Genomic DNA, 6,213 nt, shown 5'->3' with positions numbered 1-6,213 from the left:
TTGATGGGTTGACATACGAGGACCGAAAGCATCTTAAGGCCTCGTGTAATGGTCAGTTGTTGAATTAGCCTGAGTAAGATGATTGGGAGTTTCTAGAGTTTATGTGTGAAGATTCCAAGGCAGAAGCAGCAGCTGAGAGACGAAGACGGGGTACTTCATCCAAATCAGTTAAGTTAGTTGCGAGTGAGTCTGCGAGAATTACTGAGTTGGAACGCGAACTGACTGAGTTGAAAAAGGGTAAGATTGTGGTGAACTCGGGCATAAGGCAGAAAATTGCCCCGAGTATTATGATGATGAGGAGGATGTCACCGAGGAAGTTAATTATGCTTACGGGGATTCCAAATGCCAAGGGTTCAATTCGAACACATATCACCCGGGCATGAGGAATCACCCGAATTTTCGTTACGGGAACGCGTCTTCTCAGCTGAACCCGAACTTTCAGGGATCGAGCTAGAATAGATTGCAGGGTAATTACCGCCAGAGCAGTTATCAGCAGGGTTCGAGTAATCAGAATCGGGGGTATAACAGAGACGGTAACCGGGGTGGAAATTCATCGGGTAATCAGGACCAGCAGAGGGGGTCCTCGGGAAATTTGGATGAGTCTGTGCACTCAAAGTTGGATGCATTGATGAAGATTATGGCAGATCATAAGGCTGAAACGAAGAAACAATTTGAGTTTCATGATAAGTCAGCAGAGGCAATGTCAAAGCAGATTGGTCAGCTCGCAGCAGATATGGCAAAGTTGCAAAAGAGCACAGGTCAACTCCCGAGCGATACTACAATCAACCCGAACCATTACTGCTCAAGCTCTAAGAAGGGAAACAATGTGCACATCAATGCGGTAAATCTTTTACCTAATTTTGAAATTTTTAGTGTTGAAGTTAATTCACCACCACAGTTTGTTGAAGGGGTGGTGGAAGATGTTAGTGATGAGAGTGATTGTGTTGGTAAAAATGAAACGATTTTCCAAAATGGCTCAAAATTAAAAGCAAACGAAACATCTTTTTGTGAAAATTGTTCTTGTGATAAATGCTTTAATGAAAAATTGACCAACAAAAGGGATGAAGAGGTGGAGAATAATACCACCTCAAGTAAACTTCAAGACCCGGGAGTGTCGCTTTTATCAATTCAAATTGGGAAATTTAAAACTGATCGGGTACTTCTAGATCTTGGAGCATGTGTTAGTATCATGCCTGGTAGTTTATATGATTAGTATGAATTTGGCCCATTAGAAAGGGTAAACACCACCGTGGTGTTGGCGGACCAAACTCATACACTTCCCCGGGGCATGATGACTAATGTAATGGTTCAGGTGGAGGAATTTTTCTACCCAGTTGACTTTCTTGTACTTGACTATGCTAAACGTGTGAATAATACACAACCACAAGTCATATTGGGTAGGCCATTCCTTGCCACAACACATGCGGTGATTAATTGTGCTAATGGGATATTGGAAATTACGTGTGGAGACCGTGATAAACAGTTATTATTGTTTGAAAATGTTATTAACCCTCTTGTTGACAAGTGTGTATCCTTGGACAAGGATCACACAAAAGAGGAATGTTTTGTGATTGACAGGATAGATAAGAGGAGATTTGAGAAACAACATAGTGAGAAGGTGGAAGAGAAAGGTAGCCGACCAATGAAGAAGAAAGTGAAACATCCACCCAACAAAAATGACCGAGAGTAGAGATTGAGGATGTTCGGGCCAGATCCTGGCTTATCGGAAGACTGGCAACAAATGACTGAAGAAAAGCGTGCTTATAATGAGAAGGTTGCATGGGAGCGGGCCAGACGCTCACCTTAAATGGCATACAAATTTCAAAAGGGTGGTAATTGTACATTTTGTATATTTTTAGTTTCTATTATGTTTTAGTTTTTATATTACTAATTGCATTTTAAGCGTACCATCATAGCAAAAGCTAAGTATGGGGATACCGCACGAGAAAAGTTGGGATTTTGATGCGTTCGGTAAAGTTTTTTTTTTTTCCAACAATGAGGTTACAGTTAAACTACCCAGAGTGCTTTCATGTTCATTTTGTTGTGGTTAATCCAGGTACGTGTATATTTTTTTGTATTTGGAACTTTGTGGGTGTAGTTCACTATAAACCCTCACAAGACCCCACTCGTCCTCCCGGGCTACCAGGAGGTTTAGGACTTGTTGCATACGCTAAATGCAATCGTGATTCCTACGAAAGTGAGTTAGGTCTTTTAACGTTTTTAACTAATTTAACAGAATTTATTATGAAATGACTTAATTTGGCTCGGTAATTGTTTTAATAAAAATAACTAGAAAAATCATTTTCATAACTCTTAAAAGACCTATGTCTTACACTTGTGAGAAGCTTGCTTCTACACGTCTCCAGATTTTGCAGGTTCGATTGTCAGTTTAGTAATTGGTTGAGGCGAGGATATACAAGTGTTTAAGAGAGTTCACGAGCCGACTGGTCCTCTTCCAATCCCGTTGATATCAGGTGATTTCAGTTTCGTAATTTATTTTGTTTTTATTACTTTCAATGCTAAAAGTGTAATTGTATAATTGTTAGTTGAACCGCCACATTTGAGCCCCGAATTTTAAAATTGCTTAATATTTAAAAAGTCAATTTCAACCCCGTCCCTCAAATGTTCATTAATTGTTTTATCTATTCCAACTTTGAGGACAATGTTAAGTATTCTTACATTGAGGACAATGTAAACCTCAAGTGTGGGGATGGGGGAAATTTGAAAAATTTTAGCCCGATAGTACCTCGAAGAGTGTTCAGAAACCAAAGTTGTTAACTGTTAATTATTGTCATTAATGCCAAGTCATAGGTTTCTGGTCATGGTTGGTTTGTCAGCTTCTCATTAGTCTTACTCACAAATGTTTTTATAACGAGAAGTTGAAAATTGGGTCGTTTAGGCGGAGATAACGAGTCATGGGGGCAGGTACACATGTTTATATCGTCAACCCTATTCCTCCTGTACGTGTGTGAGTTGACCCAAATATATATAATACATATATAATATATAGTACACGCATGTCATTTGAGTGCTTTCATTGATGTTCATGGATTACGAGATCGTAGTTGGCAAAATGCAAAAGTGATAGAGGCAATTAGGTTAAGCCTCGACTGGATGAGCGTGAGTGTGTGTACTGGGGGGTTGGGGCCTCATACATTATACATATGAGGATGGTTAATGTGAGGGGCGGGGGTTTGGGTCCCTTAGAAAACCTTTCTTGGACTTATTTTTCATTTGTTTAACCCCGACATTATGTTACGAGACGATCCGGCTTACTAGGTTTATTTGTAATTGTATTTGTTTTTGTTTTTGTATTTGTATTTGTTCCATTATTAAGCATCACGTTATTATGCTTAAAAAAACAAAACTTGAGGAAAAAGCCAAAAAGATGTCTGTTTATATTCAGTTATGTATTCAGTAGTTCGTTTATGTAAAAAAAAAAAGAAAAGAAAAGAAAAAAAAGAAAAAAAATATGAAATCAGTATGTATGTTAGTTTGCTTATTTAGAGGTTTTATAGTAAGTCAGTCAGTTTGTATAGCAGTTTCGTTTATTTAGATGTTTTGTAATAAGCTGGGTCGGATCGTTTGAGCTACTTAAATATTTCCCTTCCATACCCTTACACCTGGCCCCGTTACAACCCTTTTAAGACCTCTTGATTTGCATTTGTGTCAAAGCAGTTTTATGGATGGATACCTGTTTATGAGTGATACTGAGAGCAGAGTGATACTAGCACATTTTGCTAGTCCAGATATTAAACCGAGAGGAGAGATGTTATATTACGAGGGGTATGAGCATGTGTGCCTTAACCGGAAACAAAGTATACTTGTCTGGGTGGCTCCATTGTTTTTATTATAGCACTTAACCTTATTTGTGAGATGTCAATCTATAAAAAAGTGTCAGTCTGGGAAACTGGGTATGACCTTAAACCTTACTAGTATTAATGGCGATAAGCTACATACCTATGATGGAGGTTGATGTTTGCTTTAGAGTTTGCTTGAGGGCAAGCAAAAGATAAGTGTGGGGATGTGATGGTCGGTTAATTTGTATATGTTTTATTTTGTTTATTATTTAGTTTTAATCGTTTATTCTAGAACTTTGGTACTTCATACGTGCTTTTGTATTTCAGGTCATTAATCGTTAGATGCTAAATGAGAGACTTGTACGAGCATGGAATGATATCTCGGGAAGACCGAATCATGATTTGATGTCTTGGGAAGTGTTACAAGGATTCGGGAAGAGTATGGATGAGAAATCATAAGCCGATGCTAAAACTGAACAAGATGGGTTGTCAAAATGCGACCATGAAGTAAAACGAGCATATCCTGAGCTAGAAAATGAGTTACGAGACCCATAATATATGAATTTTGGGTTTCTCGACGAGCGGAATCCAAATATGAGGTTTTCTTAGGTCGCGGTATGCGACGGATAGGGTCTATGGCCATCGCGATACGCGATGGTCTTAAAAACGTGAAAAAACGGATTTTGGCCTATATCTTCTATTTTCCGAATACTAATCAAGATTGACGACCATCAGTAGCTATTAGGCGATTTTCGGTGAATTCAAGGGCTACCAATCATCTCTTGATAAATCCTAATGGCCTTCCTCATCATAACTGAAGATCTATCGATGACGATGCTCGGCTAGTCTTCTCCGAATCATACCTGGGATGTAAAGTTTGTAACAATTTCAGTTTCCTCATGTGACTAAGAACAATTATGTATAATTGTTTATGGTTAATCTATGATTATTGATGTTTAGTATTTCTGTGTGTTCAATCGGTTTAGGTTTACGTTGATCTGAACGATTAGTTACCAGTTGCTATAATAATTGATTATAGGGTTGTTTGATTAGGTTGAATACGACAAAGCATATAATTGCCCTTAACTGAGTCACACTGGCAGGGACCGTTTGATAACCAGTGCCGTGTGTAAAGCAATTATTGTTGCCTAAGGCTTTGCCTAGTTGATCAGTCTGTAGTTAACCGTTAATGATTAATCTGTTAGGTTGCATGAGATTACTGTAAGTTACCTACTTGAAGTCCCGGGTGTGATTTGCTTTGTTAATTGATTGAAACTCGTTTACTTGTTTGTTTGCTTAATTCTCTAAATTCAACTTAACTGGTTGTGTGATCAGCCCTAAACACTAGTTACTTCATAATATTGAAATTATTTACACGATTACATTGACCACATACTCCTGGTGGATACGATACCTTACTTATCCTATCTATATAGTTTAACTAGGTTTTTGATTGACTCAAACGACGGTCATCAATCACCTATGAGTCTCTGGCCAAACCGTTAACATCGCTGTCTTTGGATACCTTACACAGGTATGTGGATTTTTATTTGTAGCTATGATTATCATTATATGTTTATTAATTAGTTATTATTCTGGTTAACTTTTATATTTAATTTCTAGCATCAGAATATATTAGCGCTTGCGAAAATGTCAGATATATTGCGGAATACGCAGCAAATGTTTGCCAAGGTACGCTTACTCAACTATATAGCACTTGCAGAGAATTAGAAAATTAAAAATGATACAGTGTAAGTGTATTAACAAGATTGATTTAGCTTATTTTATCAAATATAGGAATATTATATTTTTTGTTAAACGGTGTGGCCGCGAGTTGGTGGGTCTAACTTGAAACGATGCCCAAAGTTTTTGCGGAAAAGTAGAAAATTAAAAATGATACATTGTATTAACAAGATTACTTTAGCTCATTTTATTAAAAAAAAGTATAATTGTTTTTTTTGTTGAACGGGGTGGTGTTCGCGAGTTGGTGAGTTTAACTTGAAATGATGCCCAAAGTTTGGCTCAAACTTGAACCATCAAAATTATGACGTTATTTCACATGTGAAGAAATCCCCTTTTGATTAAACTGGTTAAACAGTTCAACTTGATTACGTATGTATGTTAAATGTATCGAAGTGGGTTGTGACCGAATTTAAAACAAAAAAAAATGATGAAACTTTGGAGATGATAAGTTCGTGCGGACCAAGTCGGGCTACATAGTGGGTCAAAATGGGTAAGGTCAAACAGGGTTCAGGGTAGAATGAGTTTGGTTCAAACCCTTTTATTAATAAAATCAAATTGGTTCGAGTTGAAACAGGCAGTGACCAATTTTGAAATTATAAATAGTTTGGTTCATGTTCTTACAAAAAGTGTTTCGGGTCAGTTTTGACGTTGTATGTGGATGTAAAAAAAG

The sequence above is a fragment of the Bidens hawaiensis genome, unplaced genomic scaffold, assembly GCF_021521415.1.
Source record: "Bidens hawaiensis isolate Kalapana, Puna unplaced genomic scaffold, B.hawaiensis_p1.1 tig00003510_1, whole genome shotgun sequence".
NCBI lineage: Eukaryota > Viridiplantae > Streptophyta > Magnoliopsida > Asterales > Asteraceae > Bidens > Bidens hawaiensis.
This window is presented reverse-complemented; position numbering follows the sequence as displayed.